The sequence below is a fragment of the Schistocerca americana genome, chromosome 7 (genome assembly GCF_021461395.2).
Source record: "Schistocerca americana isolate TAMUIC-IGC-003095 chromosome 7, iqSchAmer2.1, whole genome shotgun sequence".
Classification (NCBI taxonomy): Eukaryota; Metazoa; Arthropoda; class Insecta; order Orthoptera; family Acrididae; genus Schistocerca; species Schistocerca americana.
The window spans coordinates 255701798-255726366 of NC_060125.1; the positions used below are offsets into that span (position 1 = coordinate 255701798).

Below are 24569 nucleotides of genomic sequence, written 5' to 3' on the forward strand. Positions count from 1 at the left end.
TGTACGAGCTCTGATGTCCCTTATTTTATGTTGGTGATCGTTCCTCCCTATGTAGGTCGGCGTCAACAAAATATTTTCGCATTCGGAGGAGAAAGTTGGTGATTGGAATTTCGTGAGAAGATTCCGTCGCAACGAAAAACGCCTTTCTTTTAATGATGTCCATCCCAAATCCTTCTGTGACACTCTCACTATTTCGCGATAATACAAAACGTGCTGCCTTTCTTTGAACTTTTTCGATGTACTCCGTCAGTCCTACCTAGTAAGGATACCACACCGCGCAGCAGTATTCTAAAAGAGGACGGACAAGCGTAGTGTAGGCAGTCTCCTTAGTAGGGCTGTTACATTTTCTAAACATCCTGCCAATTAAATTCAGTCTTTGGTTCGCCTTCCCAACAACAATTTCTGTGTGTTCCTTCCAATTTAAATTGTTCGTAATTGTAATACCTAGGAATTTAGTTGAATTTACGGCCTTTAGATTTGACTGATTTATCGTGTAACCGACGTTTAACGAGTTCCTTTTAGCACTCATATGGATGACCTTTGGAGAGAAGAGAACCACTTGTATGAATATCAAGAGCTCAGATGGCAACCCAGTTCTAAGCAAAGAAGGGAAGGCAGAAAGATGGAAGGAGTATATAGAGGGTTTATACAAGGGCGATGTACTTGAGAACGATATTATGGAAATGGAAGAGGATGTAGATGAAGACGAAATGGGAGATAAGATACTGCGTGAAGAGTTTGACAGAGCACTGAAAGACCTGAGTCGAAACAAGGCGCCGGGAGTAGACAACATTCCATTAGAACTACTGATGGCCTCGGGAGAGCCAGTCATGACAAAACTCTACCATCTGGTAAGCACGACGTATGAGACAGGCGAAATACCCTCAGACTTCAAGAAGAATATAATAATTCCAATCCCAAAGGAAGCAGGTGTTGACAGATGTGAAAATTACCGAACTATCAGTTTAATAAGTCACAGCTGCAAAATACTAACGCGAATTCTTTACAGACGAATGGAAAAACTGGTAGAAGCGGACCTCGGGGAAGATCAGTTTGGATTCCGTAGAAATGTTGGAACGCGTGAGGCAATACTAACCTTACGACTTATCTTAGAAGAAAGATTAAGAAAAGGCAAACCTACGTTTCTAGCATTTGTAGACTTAGAGAAAGCTTTTGACAATGTTGACTGGAATACTCTCTTTCAAATTCTGAAGGTGGCAGGGGTAAAATACAGGGAGCGAAAGGCTATTTGCAATTTGTACAGAAACCAGATGGCAGTTATAAGAGTCGAGGGGCATGAAAGGGAAGCAGTTGTTGGGAAAGGAGTGAGACAGGGTTGTAGCCTCTCCCCGATGTTATTCAATCTGTATATTGAGCAAGCAGTAAAGGAAACAAAAGAAAAATTCGGAGTAGGTATTAAAAATCATGGAGAAGAAGTAAAAACTTTGAGGTTCGCCGATGACATTGTAATTCTGTCAGAGACATCAAAGGACTTGGAAGAGCAGTTGAACGGAATGGACAGTGTCTTGAAAGGAGGTTATAAGATGAACATCAACAAAAGCAAAACGAGGATAATGGAATGTAGTCAAATTAAGTCGGGTGATGCTGAGGGAATTAGATTAGGAAATGAGACACTTAAAGTAGTAAAGGAGTTTTGCTATTTAGAGAGTAAAATAACCGATGATGGTCGAAGTAGAGAGGATATAAAATGTAGACTGGCAATGGCAAGGAAATCGTTTCTGAAGAAGAGAAATTTGTTAACATCGAGTATAGATGTAAGTGTCAGGAAGTCGTTTCTGAAAGTATTTGTATGGAGTGTAGCCATGTATGGAAGTGAAACATGGACGATAACCAGTTTGGACAAGAAGAGAATAGAAGCTTTCGAAATGTGGTGCTACAGAAGAATGCTGAAGATAAGGTGGGTAGATCACGTAACTAATGAGGAGGTATTGAATAGGATTGGGGAGAAGAGAAGTTTGTGGCACAACTTGACCAGAAGAAGGGATCGGTTGGTAGGACATGTTTTGAGGCATCAAGGGGTCACAAATTTAGCATTGGAGGGCAGCGTGGAGGGTAAAAATCGTAGAGGGAGACCAAGAGATCAATACAATAAGCAGATTCAGAAGGATGTAGGTTGCAGTAGGTACTGGGAGATGAAGAAGCTTGCACAGGATAGAGTAGCATGGAGAGCTGCATCAAACCAGTCTCAGGACTGAAGACCACAACAACAACAACAACGGGTTAAAGGTTGTACAAATGATAGCATTCATAAGGAAAAGAGCTTTCAAGTACATAAAATTAAAATAGATATTATTTACTCAAAACGTTAATAGCGTCTGATGATGCTAAAAAGCTAATCGCTTTCGGTGAATGAGTTTTTCAGTTTGAAGTTTGCTTACGGCGCAAAAAAAAAGAAAAAAGGCTACAACAGTTGTTGCAAAGGAGAGCAGCCCAAATATTATCCCCTGGTCTCTACTTATGACGCTCGATATAGATGCAGTCGGTTACTATCGATAATTACCCAAATCGTAATTACAGAAATGCGAACAAAACTCATTGGCTTTTACTAGGTATTTCTCCGATTCAGTGCGGTGGCGACCACTGTTGCTGTGTCTTTGAAGTGTGAACTTCCCCAGCGCTAGATAGCTCAAGAAATACATCAGCTGAGCAAACGTATTCTGTCGCTAATCTAATGAAGAATGGGGAACATTGTAAACTATGTTTGGCAACTATTTGACCAATTATTTATTTCCTGGTAGAATCGCTCGTTATTTTCTTCTCACTTAAAATTGTGAATGATTCTCAGTTGTGAGCTAACGTAAAGGTAGCATCGTTACGTTTTTTGAGTCGAGGAAGATCGTGTGAACAAAAACTACAACTTACTTCGCCATATATATTGCGAATTCTACGTTTTAGCTATCAGTGGGACGACACGGTCGCGACGTCTGCTGCAACTGTATGCTAGCTCAGGGGCAAAGTGTTCATCCCACAAGGGGAAGACTGCGTTAAATTGTACTTACTTAATTGTGGCTCCATATGATTTATTAACTGGAATTCGTTATGTATTTATCCCTATTTCTACATTTGCATAATTTTATGGTAGACCGTCCTGTAATGCTACTTCAATATGACTGTGTAGTGAATGTAGACACCGACCATTTCGAAAGCGAAAAATGCATGTTATACTGTTAAGCTGTAACAATTTGAGATACTATGTTGTATTAAAAGACTTTTTTATACATTATTATATTAAGTTGTAATTAATTTCTGTTAGTACAGGCTAACTAAATTGCGTCTCCTTGCATGTTATGCTGTATCGGAGAACAGGAAAGCTACTCAGTTCAACATAACTTCAAGGTGAGGGGTCTCACAAATTCTGTTACCGACTGTAAAACTGTCAGTGGATTACGCACTTAACTAGACTAAAGCGGCCATCAGAGTGCGTTAGTTTTGTTCATAAGCAGTGTAGTTACCTTGCCTGGTAGTGTGTATAAGGGCTGTGAACAACCAAGGAATTATCATTGCGTGCATAGGCTGCTGTTAACACCCCAACACAAATGGCTGCATTTGGAGTGGTGCCGTGACAGAAAAGCAAGGAATGCTGATGAATGGCGTCACACTGTGTTCAACGATGAATGACAGTTCTATACTACCCCAGATTGTCGGCGAGCATGGCGGCGTACTGGGGACAGGTCCCTTGTTGACCAGTCGGCGTGGCAGTTGAAGATAGGAAAACGAAAGACGAAGTTTTAAATTTCACGTTCAAGAAGTCGTTCACACAGGAGAGCCGTACGAAAATTTCGTCATTTGACCATCTGACAGACTCCCGTATGGACGACATAATACTAGGCATCCCTGATGTAGAGAAGCAAGTGAAAGGTTTTGAAGCAAATAAATCACCAGGGCCGGGTGGAATCCCAGTTCCATTTTACAAAGAGTGCTTTATACACTGGCCCCTTACCTAGCTTACATTTATCGTGAATCTCTCGCCCAGCACAACGTCCCAAGCGACTGGAAAAAAGCGCACGTGACTCCATATACGAGGGTGAGTCAAATGAAAACCTTAAATTTGTAATAACAAATCAAAATTTCGCGCCGTTATCCTGTAAGTTGGTAAGCGTGCTACAAACAGCGTGCCGAGTGGCCTGTAGGTGGCAGCATAGTGCAGATGCACACATATCGTCGCAGTATCAGTATAAAGATGGCCCTCCCACTTGCGATTTGCACCAGGGAAGAACGGCGTTCTGTTATTCGGATTTTGCGTAGTGAAGGTGTGAAACCTATTGAAATTCATCGACAAATGAAGGTTTAGTACGGTGATGCATGTTTGTCACAGCAGCAAGTCTATGAATGGAGTAGGAAGTTTGCAAATGGTGTGACTTCAGTGGAAGATGCTCCTCGTCCAGGTCAGGCACAACGAGTTGTGACTCCACAGAACATTGCAGCAGTTGAAGCCATAGTGAAGGAAAACCGCCGAGTGACACTGAATGACATTACAGCATGTTTACAGATTAGTCATGGGTGAGCACACCACATTGTGCATGATATGCTCCAGTTTCACAAAGTGTCTGCAATATGGGTGCCACAGCAGCCAACTCCTGAAATGCTTGTGAAGAACTTCTTCGGTGCTTTGAACGAGAAGGTGATGACTTCCTTGCAAGAATCGTTACCGGTGACGAAACCTGGGCTCACTTCCACCAACCGGAAACGAAGAGAGCGAGCAAGGAATGGCGCCATTCCTCATCACCATAACCAAAGAAGTTTCGAGCAAAACCACGAGCGGGGAAGGTTATGCTGACTCTCTTTTGGGACGAAAACGGCATCATTTTGGAGCATTACATGCCTAGAGGGACGTAAGGTGCATCATACACAGATCTCCTAAAAATACATCTGCGGCCTGCAATCAAATCAAAGCGACGTGGATTGCTGTCAGCAGGTGTCCTTTTGCAACATGACAATTCAAGGCCCCACACTGCCCGTACAACAGTTGCAACAATCACAGACCTGCATTTTGAGTGTCTTCTTCATCCACCATGCTCACCAGACCTTGCTCCAAGTGATTTCCATATGTCTGGACCACTCAAAGACGTAATCGGAGGAAAGAAGTTCCGTTCTGATGAAGAAGTACACCACGCGGTGCATGAGAGGTTGTGCGGACTACCAAAAGAATATTTTTCTAAAGGAATTTCTACACTTTGTAAGCGCTGGAAGACTTGCATTCATCGTGGGGGAGATCATGTTGAAAAGTGATACAGCTTTGTACCACTTCTGCACAATAAATAATATTTTAAAAAATATTTAAGGTTTTCATTTGACTCACCCTCGTATAAGAAGGGTAAAAGGACAGATCCGCAAAATTACAGACTAATTTCTGTTTGCTGCTGAATCCTTGAAGATATTCTCCGTTCAAGAGTAATTAACTTTCTTGAGACTGAGAAGCTTTGTAAGGTGTCAGGCAAATCCAACACCTACCATGAAAACCCTGACATGATAGCAAATCCGGCAGTATGTCACATAGCTCCAAATAAATCCTGACATTAAATTAACCAAAGTAATACGATCAACGAGTGAGCAAATGGAATACCACAGACTAACACAAGAACGCCTAAATGCATGTCATACCTTCCCATCGTGAAACAGACGCAGTTCCGAGGGGAGAAACGAGAACCGAAGCCGAGAGCAGAACCGTGTTAAGCTAGAAGGCCCTACGATAAGGGACAGACACCAACATCGCCGGCCAACCGCCAAGACCACCCCCCAGCCCATGTTAAAAGATAGAGCCCTCCAGAAGAACAGTATAGATCTTATGATAACACCGAAAGGGCCACACCAGCTGCAAGTTTTAGCGTGAGACTATACGCTTCTCTGTTACGTTGCAAATGTTAAAAACATTGCCCCACCACGAAAAGTATAATGTTTCTCATTGGATAGACAGAATTTTTGTAGGCGGAGCTTAAGGTTAACATTGAGACCCTGACTGGTCAGTTGAAAACACAGCCAGATACCTTTTTCTGAAACCAGCATCGGTAAATTGTTGTAAGGAGAAGTTAGAGAAGAGTTGCTTCCGAGACGGCGAGGTGTGTGGAGTTGCACCGCCCGCCGCCCCTGACGCTGCCTAACCAAGGACAAGGTAATGAACGCACCCAATGCTGCGTAATAGTCATAAGGCTTCACTCAGAACTGCAGAAGTCTCATCTGTTACATCCCCCTTTTACGTAATACTAGTGTCGATAACAATTAAACTTCATGGTATTCACATTTGCTATAAGAAGTTAAAAATCTGAAACGCGATGATTTTTCTGTTATATAATTATTCAGAAGCCACATCAGCCACTGTAATTTACGACAAGTTACATAAGTAATTAAAGATAATTGAGGGCCCCCGCAGACCATTTTTGATAGTTTTCTCTTTCATGAAACTTCATTTAAACCTAGATTATAAACGTGATATGGCATAGGTCATCCTTCGATTCATTATAGAACTTGGAAACCCATTCAGGGAATATTCGTTCACATTTTTGTTGAACGCAATTGGTTTTCATCATCCTGTATTAAAATATTTCCTTTTATCAATAGTGCAATTTATAAACAATGTTTTGGGAGTAGAATAAAAATTCCAATGGTAAACTTAACTACTTTCTCGACGTTATTTTACCAGCTAACTAAAAATAGGAAAGCCTTGAACGTCTTCCACTAAATTGAGTTAGTATTAAGATTCTTTTGCAGGGAGTGCAGTGGAGCTGACGCTGAAATCATTAAGTATTTGGTTATATCATCGCTAGTCTCACTGAACTCTTCTGAACTCCGCAAATCATGTGTGGTCTGGCGTCTCCTTACCAGCAACAGGTCCCAGGTTCAAACTAGTCAATTTCCTAAAAAACACGCTCAGAGCGTCATTGCGCGAAAGTGGTAGGGAGACACGACTTGAAACAGTCGCAGAAATCACGCAGAATGTTAGAGCTTATGTCCACGAATCAGCATGGTTTTCGAAGGCATCGCTCGTGTGAAACTCAGCTTGCCTTTTTCTCAAATGATTTATTGAGAACTATGGATGAAGAGCAAAAGGCAGACTCTATATTTCTAGATTCCCGGAAAGCATTTGAACCGGTGCCCCAATGCGGGCTGTAGCGAAGCTACGAGGATGTTGAATAAGTTCACAGATATGTGAGTGGCTTGAAGATCTCTTAGATAATAGAGCCTAGCGTGTTGTCCTCGACGACAAGTGTTCATGAGAGACAAGGGTATCGTCAGGAGTACCGCAGGGAAGTGTGGTAAGACCGCTGTTGTTCTCCACATACGTAAATGATTTGGCGGACAGAGCGGGCAGCAAGCTGTGGCTGTTTACTGATGGTGCTGTGGTGCACAGTAGGGTGTCGAATTTGAGTGACTGTACGAAGATACAAGACGACTTAGACAAAATTTCCAGTTGTAGTGTTCACGGCAGCTAGTCCTAAATGTGGAAAAATGTAAGTTAATGCGGATGAGTAGGAAGATCAAACCAGTAATGTTGGGATACAGTGTTACTAGTGTCCTGCTTGACAGAGTCAAGTCGTTTAAATATCTGGGCGTAACGTTTTAAAACCGTATGAGGTGGAACGAGCACGTGAAAACTGTGGTGGGGAAGGCGAATGGTCGACTTCGGTTTACTGCGAGAATTTTAGGAAAGAATGGTTCATCTGTAAAGGAGAGTGCATATAGGACTGGTGCGACCTATTCTTGCGTAATGCTCGAGTGTTTGGGATCCTTACCACGTTGGATTGAAGGCAGGTATCGAAGAAGTTCAGAGGCGGGCTGCTAGATTTATTACCGGCAGGTTCGAACAACACGTGTTAGAAGATGCTTCGGGAACACAAATGGCAATCGCTGGAGGGAAGGCGACGTTCTTTTTGACAAACATTATCGAGAAAATTTAGATCTGACTGCCGAACAATTATACTGCCGCCAACACACATTGCGCGTAAGGACCACGAAGATAAGATACGAAAAATTAGGGCTCTTACTGAGGCATACAGACAGCCGTTTTTCCTTTGCTCTATTTGCGAGTGGAACAGGAAAGGAAATGACATACAGGGTACCTTCCGCTACGCACCGTACGGTGGTTTGCGGAGTATCTATGTAGATATAGATGTAGAGCTCTTGTTCTTCCAATGTTTCGGAGTGACAGAACGCTATTACTCCTAGTGTCATGATATGATGAGCCATTGGTTTTGACTTTAGGTTACAGTTGGTAGTGACTGAGGGAAATCTGGTGGCACAATGGTTACCTCTCAAGTAGCAGTATCGTGGTGCCATCTTTCAATTGGACAACATTGATGCACACAGGGCATGCGTCTCTATGAACTGACTGGCTTATGTTGCTGTACTCTTATGGCAAGATCCCCAGATCTTCCTCAGTAGGGCATGTGACGGTCCAGGTCAGACATAAACTCAAACCCAGTGCCAATATCCGGGGCTTCAAGAATCACTTACAACATTTGTGGGCCAGCTTGCCTCAGGAGGGGATAAACGGCATTTCGACACCCTTCGTAACCGAATTAGTGTATGCATCCAAGCCAGAGGGAGTTCTAAGTGATACTGATAAGTGGCTCATATAGCCAAGTTCTTTGTAAATTTGAGTCGATTCCTGTAATCTCTGAAATAACATCATGTACCCTATCAATCCATGAAGTTTCCTTTCGTTTCATCCTCCCCTACTGGGTGTTTCAATGCTTTAATTATTCGGTGTATCGCTATCTTTCGTGCTAGTCTTGAGGCTGTTCATCTTGTTCATCGCTAGGAATCTGGAATATATGAAATGGTAGGCTCATGTGAGAGCAGGATAGGGAATTATTTTCTTTTGCTATCTTGTGACACTTCGTTGGTGCCATATTGTTGTTGGGAAAGATATGGAGTAAGAGGATATTGGCCGGCACACTTCCACAGCTGGATGTCGACATATATCACTAAGTATAAAGCTGTGGTTCTATAGTGGATACAAGAGCGAGGAACAGAAGCCGTTCATGAAAAGAGAATTCAGATATTAATTTATTCTACATCTCATATAAAACCGTAATAACAGTGTAAGTTGCTAACAACAGATTTGAATGTGGAAATATATACGAGATACAAAAGATTTATGGCCGGCCGGTGTGGCCGAGCGGTTCTAGGCGCTTCAGTCTGGAACCGCGCGACCGCTACGATCGCAGGTACGAATCCTGCCTCGGGCATGTGATGTCCTTAGGTTAGTTAGGTTTAAGTAGTTCTAAGTTCTAGGGGACTGATGACCTCAGATGTTAAGTCCCATAGTGCTCAGAGCCATTTGAACCATTTGCACAAGAGATTTATAAATCTCTCACTCTTCAATACAATGTCTATTCATGAGATCTCGAGGCCTGGCCACTATGAAAGTCTTTAGATGTTATTCAACTGGCATACACACAAAAAGGGATCAGTGCGTAAATGTCCGAAGTGAAGTACACACACCGCTGCAGCTCAGGAGAGAGGCTGCTTCCATCTCATTGGCAGCGGCATAATCGTTCGTGGCAGCGCCCTCATTCCGCAGTGACGGTTATACAGGGTGTTACAAAAAGGTACGGCCAAACTTCCAGGAAACATTCCTCACACACAAAGAAAGAAAATATGCTATGTGGACATGTGTCCAGAAACGCTTACTTTCCATGTTAGAGCTCATTTTATTACTTCTCTTCAAATCACATTAATCATGGAATGGAAACACACAGCAACAGAACGTACCAGCGTGACTTCAAACACTTTGTTACAGGAAATGATCAAAATGTCCTCCGTTAGCGAGGATACATGCATCCACCCTCCGTCGCATGGAATCCCTGATGCGCTGATGCAGCCCTGGAGAATGGCGTATTGTATCACAGCCGTCCACAATACGAGCACGAAGAGTCTCTACATTTGGTACCGGGGTTCCGTAGACAAGAGCTCTCAAATGCCCCCATAAATGAAAGTCAAGGGGGTTGAGGTGAGGAGAGCGTGGAGGCCATGGAATTGGTCCTCCTCTATCAATCCATCGGTCACCGAATCTGTTGTTGAGAAGCGTACGAACACTTCGACTGAAATGTGCAGGAGCTCCATCGTGCATGGACCACATGTTGTGTCGTACTTGTAAAGGCACATGTTCTAACAGCACAGGTAGAGTATCCCGTATGAAATCATGATAACGTGCTCCATTTGAAACGTCCCCTTTTGAACAATTACAAATGACTGTGCTTAAACTGACACACAATATTTTGTTAGCGCAACGCAATCTGACTTTCAAAATTCCCAACAAAAGAATGGCCCTGACTAGCATTAAACTATACCTTTCACAAATCACTTACCTCACAAAAATCTTCGCTGCTCAAGCTACTGCAATACAGCGAGCGCCACTACTGCCAGCTAAATAAAAGATTCAAACTATGGAAGGCACTAACTACTGATAGGGATAGTTAGCAAATGAAAGATATTAATAGAGAACAAACAATGTATTTACCTTGATATCATCATATATAAATATAGCAGTTCATGACAAATTTCAAAACTCCGCCATCTCTCTCCCCACATCCACCACTGCTGGCGGCTCACCTCCAACTGCGCAACGCTACGCGCTGTTCACAGCCAGCTGCCTAACACTACAATGGCAAGTATTACAACAATGCAAAGCAGCCACAGACTGCACACAGCACAGCCAGTGATTTTCATATTGAGTGCTTCGTAACGTTGCCAATAAGAAAACATAAACAGCCTACTTACATAGAGAAAACATAAACAGCCTACTTACATAGCCCCCATGCTCCCCACAAAAAATTTTACAAAATATTTTTGGGCAGTGGCCAATAATGATTTGATAAAATTTTTCATAATTACAATAACAAAGAAATCAAATGCACACACTTATTGATACAATGTTGGTCAAAAGCTAAAATTTTCTCACAGTCTATAAAGACAGTCCTCATCATTCGTCACAGTAAAATTGCAGTGTTTTTCTCAAAGTCTGAGCAGTAAAGGAAAATGCACACAGAAGTAGTGGATTTCCATGCAATCTTGAAGAAGTAGTGTTGTCCTTCCAACGGAACGACAGTGCTGACTCTTGACATACATACCGGGAATGGGCCACAACAGAGCAAACCCACAGCAGAGTCAGTCGAAATTTTGAAGAGTATTGGTAGGTAGGTCATCACAGAGTAGACCCACTGTAGTCCTGGTAGAGATTACGGTATTGGTGGGCCACCAGAGGTGCAGACCCACTGCAGTCCTTGTAGAAATAATGGTATTGGTGGGCCATCAAAGATGCAGACCCACTGTAGTCCTTGTAGAGATTACGGTATTGGTGGGCCATCGAAGGTGCAGACCCACTGTAGTCCATGTAGAGACGGCCAGCAGCCATCTGTTGCGACTGTGCAGGTGCACAATCACCATCGAAGAGTCTTGCGGAGAATATAGCAAGTCCATAACCACCACTTGTGCACTCACAAAGTTTTTGGAATTGTCCTTAGAACCAGCAATGCTGTTATCCAGTCCCTTGCTGAATTAGTAACACACGTGCAAACACTAACAGTCCCAACTTCTCACATATTGTCCATATACTATGACCAACAGAAACGTGTGCAGTGAAATGTAACTAACAAGTTAATAATATCATGAACTGGTGACAATTACAATTTTATAACATAAGAATACAATAACAAAGGTACAAAATACATCATTAAAAACATAACAATACAGATAACATTTGTAGTACAGGCTTTACAAAAGAATCGAACTACCATATCCATCAGTGGAATTATGACATGAGTACATACATAAAAGATCACAATAACTTTTGAAACATCAACTTCACACATGAGCATTAAACAGAACAGAATTAATAATGTCTAACATCTTTACAAAGTAAATAACATAGTATCAGAAAAATTCTACAATGTAACTCATATCCGCTAAACACAGAAAGACAGGAAAAACACAAATATACAAGAGTACACAAACACATAGCAGAATAACACAAGAGGAAAGGGCAGGGTTTGTTTTCAGTGTAACATTTGGTACTGCAGTCCAACCTAAAACTTCATTCCATAGATCTTTCGTCTTATTTCAAAATTTGTTTCCACCAAAAAAATCCTATCAAAGCATGCTTTCTGTATTTATATGTTCACATATTTCTTACCTCATTATTTATTTCCAAGAAAATCCTACGTAAACCTGTTGTCCCTAAACCCTACTTTTTTGCTCGTATCCTCTTTCAAAATACTTTTTTTTGGCCAAACCATTTTCTTATAGCTTCTCAATGCATTTCTTCCAATTCATCACATCTCGTTCTCTCATATAGCCTACCCCATCTTAAGCTAACTTAAATCTACTGAGCTCAGATGCTAAACTAAGGGACGAGGCAATGCAGCAGCACAAAACAATTAACACAAGCAGCAATGACAAAAAATACAGATTGGCAAAGCTAGCAGCAGCAAATGTAATAACTTATATCAAAACATGACATAGCTCAAGCAGAAAAAAATATTGCACTAAAAATGGCCATGTCTAATACCTATGTCACATCTTAACACTAGAGTGATGCATCACAATTTATTCTACAAAAGAAATTACCAAGTACTTGAAAAGAAAATTATGAATGCAGTTCCTGTGAAGGTAAATGTCGCTTTGTGCTCCCTCATTTTTTTGAAAAAAATTATTATATACTCGATCTGTAGACAGAAAATATTTATATTAGTACATCTATAAAATTTTATTTTAACCAATGCTGCAGTGCAGCTAGAAACTAGATATCAAATGAAATAAGCAACTATGTACAAAGCAAAGCGTAAGAACATCGTTCAATAGTCATGTGGCATTTCATAAGTAGTAAAAAAATCTCTCATCTAGAAAGACAGTAGTCATAGTCAGGTGTGTAGACAAACTATTTCTTGTCATTTCATTAGGCATTTCAGTAAATATCAGAAAGTACGATATGTTTCCAAGTAATTAGCGTGTCGGATTTGCGATGCTTTCTCTAAAGGAATGACAATGGCCAGGATAATGGCCTCCCTTTTTTTTGCCTTCCTGTGCTCTGAAAGGCACGCGCCAATGGCCCTCTCTCCAGGCGTCCGACACAGCTGGGTGCCCACGACGCATTACGTGCAGGTGGTCACTTAACTTTCTTACGGAAATATTTTTTACGACAGCAGTTTCCGCTACAGTGACAGTCTCACATAAAAATATTTCACAGGTCAAGAATTAGCGTTGCAAATCTGTAGAAAGAAAATCCTATAAATATAAGTGTCCAAATAAAGTATTCGTCAGCATTGTGATACAGTCACGCATTTACGCACATTTCATAACTCTTAAAGTACGATTCTTGGTTTCCAACATCCTGTTTCACAAGTCAAGAGTCCCTACCCACTATTCATTACTCCTTACCTTATTACACATAAACGTATCCATCGACACTCGTCAATATTTCGTCATTATAAATATGAAGCATAATCAAATAACTCATATAGCCTCAGCCTATTAATCGTAAACATACCTCAGCAGCATAATACACATCGTCGTCGCAAAAATAACATCATAACACCTCAGTCAAATCTCAAAATCGTCGTAGCTTCCTCCAATAATTAAAAAAATTCTCTGCTCATGTCAAAAGTGTCATCTGCCTCAAACGTACTTTAAAAATCATGAATCCATACCAAATACATCATTCAAAGCTCTCATAGTATCACAATGGTTCCGAAAAAATATGAGCATTTCACAAAGTACAGACAAAATACAATTTCATAAGTGTGAAGTTATCCAACTGTGTAATTGCGTAAACATCTGTCACTGATATAATAAAAAAAGTTTATCTCTCAGTTACATGATCAGATAGCTGTGTAATTTGTGTGTTAGAGAAATATGGTACCGATTTGTAAAGTTGTATAAGCAAATACCATATTAGCTAGGGTTCCTTGTGGTTGCCACACACATGGTACACAAAGTAAGCGTGTACCCCCCTGAGGATTAATGTAATTATACCCTCAGGTGTTACAGATTACAGCAATGGAATGAAATGTATCACGGAAAACTTTCTTTGTAATTCAAAAATCTTTAAAAATAAATGTTTTAAGTACAAAATTAATCACTCAAATACGTGTACTGTAGCGCTAAATGTGCGTCTTGTTGCAACATAATCTGTGTGGAAGTGTCGTAGTTATCGTCCTCCGAAAGCTAAGTTCTGCATAAGTCAATGTACTTACCTCATAATACACAAAAGTGAAATGCTTTGCGTATAGATATCGTAGTTATTACGCTTATTGTTGTGATGAAGAAAGTACTGTACAGTAACGTATTGTTATGCCACGAAAAAGGCTGTCTCATTGTTGCTATACCACAAAAGTTACTAATAAAACATGTTTTGCTTTCCAGAAGAATTCAGAAAAACTGTGCAGATATAAAACAGATACACCGCAAAAACAACATTGTAGATTGTCACTCATTAGTAGCGTCGTGATTTTCATGAACCATGGTTTGCAGTTCATTTATGGCTGCTTCGTGATTCTGTAATACATTTTCATGCCGCGAAAAAATGGGTTGAAAATGCTCACAAATTTGTGTTTTTACGTCATTACAGACTTTTTGACATTTCGATTCAATGTTATGTAGCTCACTAGTTAAATCTTCACGTGTTTGTTCAAGTGTGGTGTCTAACTTTTGAAGATTTTGTCCCATTGCGTCTAACTGTTGCTGTGTTTGTCTCTGGTGTTGTTCCATTGTGTCTAACTGTTGCTGTGTTTGTCTCTGGTGTTGTTCCATTGTGTATAACTTTTCAAGCTTTTGTCCCATTTGTTGCATTAATTGTAATAACAATGCACTGGTGTCTGAAACATGTTCCTCAGTGCTTTTCGGCAGTGAATTTGCACCGGCAACATTCACATTTTGACAAGCGGAAAATGTGTCTTGACTCATTTGAGAAAACGGTGAGGACGCAAATCCTGAATCTACCGTATTTGCAAAATTGTGTCCTGTCATTTCGGATTCCTGAGGCGAGCTGTTGCCGACCGATCGATCGATAATGCTTCCCTCTTCACTAATTGGTTCACTGTCCACGCCATTATTTGCCGCCCGCTCCATTTCCCTATGCACAATTACCAAATTACTACTTTGAACATCAGTTAATTCATTACTCGGTGGCGCTAACACACTGCTTTCATTTTCACTGTCATTTCTCAGTTTACTTTGGAGCCTAGTATTACGTTTTTCACACGCCATTATTGTCACAGTATTTCACACGACAACACAGAAAAACACAATTTGAAGATCAAAAATAAGAGAACACATTAACATAGCACTGGAAATAATATCTAGTTAATTGCAGCTGCGAAATACTTGGCGCAAATCTACATGCATGCCACAACTGTTTTACTGTACAACAATGAAAGTCTGCAACTACAAAGGAGATTTTCTCTACAATTACGCGCTAGCAATAAACAAAATCTACACTAATTACACAAATTACAAGAAAAAATCAGAAGATTCCAGTGAGGTATCCTCGGCAGGGTCGCCATATGAAACGTCCCCTTTTGAACAATTACAAATGACTGTGCTTAAACTGACACACAATATTTTGTTAGCGCAACGCAATCTGACTTTCAAAATTCCCAACAAAAGAATGGCCCTGACTAACATTAAACTATACCTTTCACAAATCACTTACCTCACAAAAATCTTCGCTGCTCAAGCTACTGCAATACAGCGAGCGCCACTACTGCCAGCTAAATAAAAGATTCAAACTATGGAAGGCACTAACTACTGATAGGGATAGTTAGCAAATGAAAGATATTAATAGAGAACAAACAATGTATTTACCTTGATATCATCATATATAAATATAGCAGTTCATGACAAATTTCAAAACTCCGCCATCTCTCTCCCCACATCCACCACTGCTGGCGGCTCACCTCCAACTGCGCAACGCTACGCGCTGTTCACAGCCAGCTGCCTAACACTACAATGGCAAGTATTACAACAATGCAAAGCAGCCACAGACTGCACACAGCACAGCCAGTGATTTTCATATTGAGTGCTACGTAACGTTGCCAATAAGAAAACATAAACAGCCTACTTACATAGAGAAAACATAAACAGCCTACTTATACATTGAGCGTAGGTGGAAGAACATGCGGCCCAATCAAGACATCACCAACAATGCCTGCCCAAACGTTCACAGAAAATCTGTGTTGATGACGTGATTGCACAATTGCGTGCGGATTCTCGCCAGCCCACACATGTTGATTGTGAAAATTTACAATTTGATCACGTTGGAATGAAGCCTCATCCGTACGGAGAACATTTGCACTGAAATGAGGATTGACACATTGCTGGTTGAACCATTCGCAGAAGTGTACCTGTGGAGGCCAATCAGCTGCTGATAGTGCCTGCACACGCTGTACATGGTACGGAAACAACTGGTTCTCCCGTAGCACTCTCCATACAGTGACGTGGTCAACGTTACCTTGTACAGCAGCAACTTCTCTGACGCTGACATTAGGGTTATCGTCAACTGCACGAAGATTGCCTCGTCCATTGCAGGTGTCTTCGTCGTTCTAGGTCTTCCCCAGTCGCGAGTCATAGGCTGGAATGTTCCGTGCTCCCTAAGATGCCGATCAATTGCTTCGAACGTCTTCCTGTCGGGACACCTTCGTTCTGGAAATCTGTCTCGAAACAAACGTACCGCGTCACGGCTATTGCCCCGTGCTAATCCATACATCAAATGGGCATCTGCCAACTCCGCATTTGTAAACGTTGCACTGACTGCAAAACCACGTTCGTGATGAACACTAACCTGTTGATGCTACGTACTGATGTGATTGATGCTAGTACTGTAGAGCAAGGAGTCGCATTTCAACACAAGCACCGAAGTCAACATTACCTTCCTTCAATTGGGCCAACTGGTGGTGAATCGAGGATTCACAGCACATACTGACGAAACTAAAATGAGCTCTAACATGGGAATTAAGCATTTCCGGACACATGTCCACGTAACATCTTTTCTTTATTTGTGTGTGAGGAATGTTTTCTGAAAGTTCGGCGGTACCTTTTTGTAACACCCTGTAGAAACACGGCGGCTTAATTGGCGGAGCGCATATTTGAAACTGCGGCCGACTGGATCTCGACTGATACTGCAGAGGGAACGTCATCTACGTGTTTGCGTAGTGTGTATCTGAGGCGGTACATGCGTACCAGCCTGGTATCCATTTAGTTGGGTGTGAGAAACCACCTAAAGATCGTTCATCGTTAATCCATTAGGTAGATTTAATCTGGGGATTGCTCATGTCCCTGAATCCCGTAAGTAGTGCGTTAAAGCGTTCGGCTATCCGAGTGGGTCGAATAGTGCAGTGTGCTGCGCTAGTATTAGTCTTAGTTGTAGAAAAGGGGAATTTTGTTAAAATTCAGTAAAGGTGCGGTTGGGCGATGAAGTCTGGTGCGCTGGCAGTGTGTGGTAACAATCGCCAGCCAGTAGGCCAGACAGGGTAAACATGGCGCAGAGCTGTGACGGCGTTATTGCACGCACCATGTGTTTGGCGTGAACCAACAGCGAGACAGGAAACTGCAGCGTTGCTTGAAGTTATTGCGATGTATGAGGTAGGGGCACTAGGCCAGAGCCAGGAGAGTCATGTGTAAGTGGCTGACGTATGGGAATTGACCCCTGCCATAGTTTCTGTCTCTGACGCTACATCAGAAGCATTATAAAAAGACAGTTTTAGCTAGAGACAAGTGTGTGCCAGGTCAGATGGGAGTCGGTTCGGACCTCTGCTGGTCTACGCTTATAGGGGCCAGTCTGGCAGCAATGTTGTGAATATTCTGTGTAACCTGTTCTTTATTTCTATGTACTTGTTCGGGCTGTATTCCGTCTCTGGGGACAAAACACCAGGGTGGGACAGAATGGCAGCCGGGTACTTGAAGACTGCACAGTCTGTCTGAAGGAGGGCAGCGGCAGTGGTCTGTAGCGGGTCCAGGACGGACCACATTCGCTTCCCACCTGGCGTTCCGTGGTCTGGGCGAGGTGTACACTGCAGGAGGCGCAGCAGCGCTGGAGCAGCGCCGGAGGTGGCGGCGGGTGTTGCCAACCGGCAAGTTGCAGCACCGCATCCAGGAGGGCGCGGGTTCAAGTCTGGTCCTGTCCTGGAAGCAGCAGAGCCGAGGGCCATGGGTGACCAGTACAACATCTTCGTCCCATGGTCAGACAGAACAGGGCAAACGGGGCAGAGGGCGGTGGGGACCAGGGACTGTAACAGTCTTCGGAATTGCGGGCAGCTACACGGTGCAAGACGCGACGCATCGTGGGTGGCGACCGGGTGAGCGTGGCTGAGTCCCAGCTGAGCGGCCTTCCAGATGGCAGCAGTGGTGCCAGCATACCCGGAGTTGTTGAGCCGGCTGGACTCGCAGAACAGCGCACCAACATTACGCTTCTGTAAATTATGTGAATAAAAATAAGCTTCTGAATACCGCTGTATTACTCTGCACTGCCCCTTGACGTTATTGAACTTGCACGGCCTCATCACAAGAAGCGGCACGGTGGGCCCCAGCTTCAGCTCAGCCATCTGGAGTCTTAGGTTCGACCATCGACACCCCCGCAACAAGTGAATATCTGCTTATATACTCGTATTTCTCTGGAAACTGCTCCCTCCTGAGAAGACTTCCCGCAATATTATTTCCAACTTAATGTTAATCTGACGTCTTTAGAAAGTTTCTATCCTATGAGGAAAACCAACCAATGAGATCCAAACTGGCAGAAAAAGCGAAACCACTAGCTCACGGGCACAGGTGTCAGCAGAATCTTACCCAGGATAGTGAAGGAACGAGGGATGGCAGAGGAGTGGCAAGGCTCGAAAAATGTCACTTTTGATACAAATTAGTCGATCAGTTTCGAGACGTGTCATGCCAGAATAACTAAATTTTATACATTAAATGTATTCGCAGTTGCGAATTCGAACAACCACCAGCTGTCTAATGGAACGTTAAATCATTCTTCTTAACAACACAGGCACAACAACACCGTATTTATCCGCCAATACCGGGCAGCGACTCCAAATTTAAATGTCCTACCCTGTACAATAGGAATCACATAATGTGTGTACAAGTACAGGTTGTGATGCAGGAACGACGACATGTGGATGTTTGGATCTATCCATGAGCGGTACAGGAATAGCCAGAGTGGTTAAGGTGAACGCTCGCGTAAAGCGGGAAATCTGGGTTCGCGTCCCACTCCGGCACAAATTTTCATTGTTCTCATTTCCCTATGCACCTGATGGTTGCTCATACCTGCGCAACTACGGATACATTGCATGTCCGAAGAAACACTGCATCGTTCTTCTAAACAACACAAGCAGTGCAATGTCATAGATTTTGCAGGAGACACAAAAAACTTCTTATATTCCAGAAACGTGATGGTTATCCATTCAGTATATCTCATATATTGATTGTGTCTATAAGTATATGAGACTTCTGCGGTGAATAAAACCTCTGTACTCCAGATTCCAAGGGGGAGGGAGGGGGTGAATGGAAAAGTGCCCCTCCTTGCCTCCCTTCCCTTAAGCAAACCAATGCTCACAGGTAATATGGTAAGTTCTTGCAAGATGATGGTGACAGGAAATTCATAAATGCCAGAGGAGGGAAACAAAAAAAAAATATTCAGAAAATCCAATGGTAATTCCACATTTAAATTTGCAAACGGTGTCGCTATTTCAATGTGAAGAAATGTTATTGGTAGTTAATATTATGCACTGTCATCAACACTTTTACCAAATTTTTCATAGTGTTTCATCTTAGCAAGCGCGAATTAAAGTAACAAGGAGAAAATGTATCATGTTCTACACTAAAAGAAAATAATCTTTTGAATGTGTGCTGTTTGTCCGAAAGAACAGACACCACATGAAATCCACAGTTATGATGCACATTATGTAAACTGAATGTGGAGTGAAAGAAAGGAAAAGAAAGGAACTACTGATGGCAGCCGCATCGGACCTTTATGCAAAATCAGCAGTGATGAGTGAAAACATGTGCCAGCCCAGTATTTGAACCTGAGATCTCCCGGTTACTAGACAGTTGTGTTAATCACTGCGCCATCTGTGCACACTGTTTATCGCAGTTGGACGGGCTATCTCGACACGCCTCCTGGCCGTTCTACACTTATGCTCAGCGCCCCCTATCCGCAGACTCATCCGTGTCCTCCATGCTCGTTACTTTGAGATTACCGCAGGAGGTCCAACGCAAATGTACAACCACAGTGAGGGTGATGGATTCTTTGCCCATCGAAACGAATCAATTACAGGAATGCATGGTGTCTGTTCTTACGGACATTCCATGTGAGATCTGCAGCAGTGATACACATTAGGCATACACAGGACATGGACCTGGACTGCGCTTAGGTGATGCTAGGTGGGAATGGGGTTTGGCTGGGAGGCATGCTAAGATAGTCTGCGCAGTTCTGATAAACACTGTGTCCGGTAGATGGAGTGGTTAACGCAACTGCCTAGTAAGCAAGAGTTTCAGTGTTGGAATAGCGATCACACATTTTCACTTGTCACCGCAGATTCCGCAAAAAGTCACGAATCAGCTGATATATCAACCGTTCTTTCCCTTTCCTTTCCTTTTCACCTCTCCACCTTCAATTTACAGAATATAATCTGTGATACTGATAAGAAATTATTACTTCTTATTGCAAATATTGGGCTTAGTAGAGGTTATGTACAATCAAAATTTTCGTTGAGGATTGCCATCTTTACCAATCTGAACTACGTGACCAAGACAATCTAAAACTGTATTTTTCGTTATCAACTACTAAATAACACTTCGGTTGTTGTTAACAAGTGTTACTTAAAGTAAACGTTTAATCAGTAGTGCCAATAAGGAATCCATGCGTATTTTTTAAATCTTATAAAACTAGCAATTTATGACAGTAGTGCCATGTGTGTTTTGTGATCGAAATCTTACATATTTTGAGAGATAATAGAACTTTATTTTGCCGCAAAGTTCGAATTTTAGTTTTTGATATGAGATCTGTAATTATACTTGCATATTATATAAGTAACCTGCATTTATTTCGTACTCGATAAATTGTAAATAATTTATTTTTGCGATAAAAAAGTTTAGTTTTGAGTTATTGTACTTCTGTGTCAGTCCTGTCTCACCATTGTCTTTTTCTGTGTTTCAACTCTGTCTGCTTCCAGCACTTTCTTTGGTCATGCTGTGATGAAGAATGTAACCATGGCAGAAGCTCTTGTCATGTGTTACGAAAAAATACAGTTTAAATGGTGCATTCAATAAAATCTTGCCAAAACACCTCCTTCCGTCCTATCTTCGTTCATAGAATTATGTATCGCCAGTTTATTTGCCTTTTGGCTATGTCGAGCGTGAATGTAGTGTTTTTAGAAACTATATTTTTGTTAGATTTTGGTTTTATTTTGTAGTTGATTACAAAAAAATAGAGTTTTAGAGAGTCTTGACACCACAGTTCCGATTGGTAAATGTAGGAGAAAGTTGTTATTGTACATAAACTTGACAACGCCCATTAACTTTTTACAAAAATCGATAACTACTAATCAGTATCATAGACTAAAGTTTTCTCGTGTGGAACATGTACATTACATCCTTCCCTCTTAAGTGGTGTTTGTAAGCTGAAAAATTACGCAAAAACGTGTAGAAACGTAAGGTGATGACAGTTCTATGTACCATCAATAACATTTCCTCAGTTTGAAATGACAACAGCATTTCCGAAGGTTTCTATGTGGAGCTGCTATTGTATCATTAAACAATAATCATAGAAAAATTTAGATTCCAAAATATTTATCTCAAGGCAGTATTGTGTCCTGCACCAAGAGTAGGCGTAAATAAAGGAATTAATTCCTTTCATCCTGCACCTGGCAATAATTCAGAATACCTATTTGTTTCTGGGTTTGCTTTCTTAGCATAGCATTTCAGCAAACATGAACCGGATGCTTATAATTAAAGTGCAGCTACTCACAAAGGTCCAGTGTATGAAGCTATTTCCAATTTTTGCCACAACGTCAAATCTGGCACTGTGAATGTAAGGAAGAAGAACAAAAATGTTTCCGTATGTTATGGATTAGGGATGGGCAGAAATGGTAAAACCAGTGAGAAAGCCATAGTCTTGATTTTATTGTTGATTGATGCTTACACATTTTGGTCAACATGAGCACTGGAGACGTCGACGAAATGCTTCATCCGTAAAACGACGTAACGAACAGTTGTTTACAGTCCCAGTGGAATCTAAGCAACGTGCTCGTGTATACTGGCCTCCTGATCAGGTATGCACCAAATGTATCCCTAGTAAAAGCATTCTTTTATATATTCACAGTGCAAAAAGTCATATGTCTCCATATCAAGTGATGCTGCAAGCCATGCATCTAGAAAATCTCTGGAGATGACATGTCTGTGGAAGGTTACATTAAGCAGATCTTTCACTAGGCAAATGATCTGAGGTGTTGCAATCTCACATGTTGTACAAGGAAGTCTTGATAACGTGCAGACGTCAGGGTACACCACACAGGCCTTCTGAGTGTTTTCTCTTCAAAGAAAAATCGGCGGGGAATAAAGGTGCTTGTGAATCCACACCACAGATGTGACGAGTGCAATGGTTCTTTGTGCACAACACGCGATTTAACAGTACCACAAATCCGGCATTGCTGTGTATTCACTGTGCCCTGTGGTTTAAAATGTGTTTCGTCACGCCACAGAATATTGCCCGCCACATGTCATCAACTTTGATCCGTGCCGGAAACTGAAGAGCAGATTCAGAACATTGCTGCGGATCATGAGGTTTCAGTTGCTGCACTGTCTGGAACTTGTACGGGTACCAGCGTAGTATAGACCACGAAACTTTCTGTACCGTTGACCATCGGATGGACAATGCTTGTGGCACTGCAAAGGCACTAGCAGTATCCGGGGCATGCGCTGCATTTTCAGTTACAACAACAGCAGCGTCGTGAATATCTTCCAATGGGATAGGACACCTTCCTCTTCCAGACGCCAGACCAAGGCCATGCTTGTTTTCTTTAACCATTTAATAACGGCGGGTCTCTCCTCTGACCTTTCAGTCGTCGATACTCTCATAATGTAGCACTGTAATTGCTGATGTTCACGTAAAACAGTTTCACTAAGCACGCAGAGTCTCTCCTCTCGACATCCATAATGTTCACTCTCATTATGGCTTTTCATACGACAGTGTGGATGTCATACCGTCACGCAAAAACTGCGCAGCGGGACATCTGCACCTGGTGGTCATAACTAGAACCAATTTTTTCCAGCGTACATCAGTTCCGCATTGATGCACTAGCATATCTGCCAAGTTATGCTCCCATACGACAATTACACCCCACAGCAGATCTTCGTGAGTAGTTGCACTTTATTTAAAACTACTCAGTATTTTCTGCAGTCCTAGCCGGCCGAAGTGGCCGTGCGGTTAAAGGCGCTGCAGTCTGGAACCGCAAGACCGCTACGGTCGCAGGTTCGAATCCTGCCTCGGGCATGGATGTTTGTGATGTCCTTAGGTCAGTTAGGTTTAACTAGCTCTAAGTTCTAGGGGACTAATGACCTCAGCAGTTGAGTCCCATAGTGCTCAGAGCCATTTGAACCATTTTTTTCTGCAGTCCTAAGCCTTCTCAAGTTCGTTTTAGTACGTCGCTGTTTTAGGCCTAATTTGAAATGTCAACTGTCTGTTTAGCATGTTATTTGTAACTATTTATACATGGAAATAAGATTGGGGAATTTATTATAGAGTACATAAGCATGTGTAGCAACCAATTTGACAGATTTGTGTTTGTGTATGTGAGTGCGTGTGGAAGATATCATTGTGATATGTGATGAAACATTTCACTTTTTATGTTGGTGATGTAGTTTTGCAGACGTTTACACGTGGAAACAACATTCAGACTTGACAAGCATTAAAGAAAAATTTAGGTATAGCCACAAACCACAAATAGGCTAGGCCAAACTTCTACTTTAAAAAAATATTGTATACGTATTTTTTGAATTTCCTGCCATCTTGCATTTTTAAATTTCCCATCAACTGCCATATTTGATTTTTGAAATTCCCACCACTGCCAGAGATTGCATCGCTGCCTCTGTGGCGCCTACTAACGATGGAAACTTGGGCTATATGCTGCAATCCCCATAGAATGCTGTTTACTGAGGTGCGTAAGCAATGAGTAACTGTACTGCCCCTCACTTAGGAAATAATATTTCCTGACATATTCTGAAGAACCAAGAAATTATGACCACCTGCTTTATAGCTTCTTGGTCCACCTTTGGAACATAACACAGTAGCGATTTTGCATGGCATGAACTTGACAATTCCTTAGTAGGTTCCGAAGGCATATCTACACACAGTTTAAGAAATTCCAGTTAATTGTAGGCTGATAGTTCACGGGCGTAGAGAAGCTGTCGTACAGTGGACCAGATCTGTTCCATCAGGTTCAGAGCATGCCACCATCGGCCTGCTTCCACGGCACATTTTATGTTCGAGCAGCAGATCGTCTTGATGACACCGTATCTGGACTCGACTATCGACCTGGTGTAACAAGATTCATCCGAAGAGG

General features: G+C 42.0%; 1 protein-coding gene across 1 annotated transcript in view; it reads right to left on the reverse strand.

Moving 5' to 3' along the window:
- LOC124622861 (putative methyltransferase NSUN7) overlaps positions 1-24569 on the reverse strand; it is a 160939-nt gene that overhangs the window by 23101 nt on the left and 113269 nt on the right. The window lies entirely within an intron of this gene.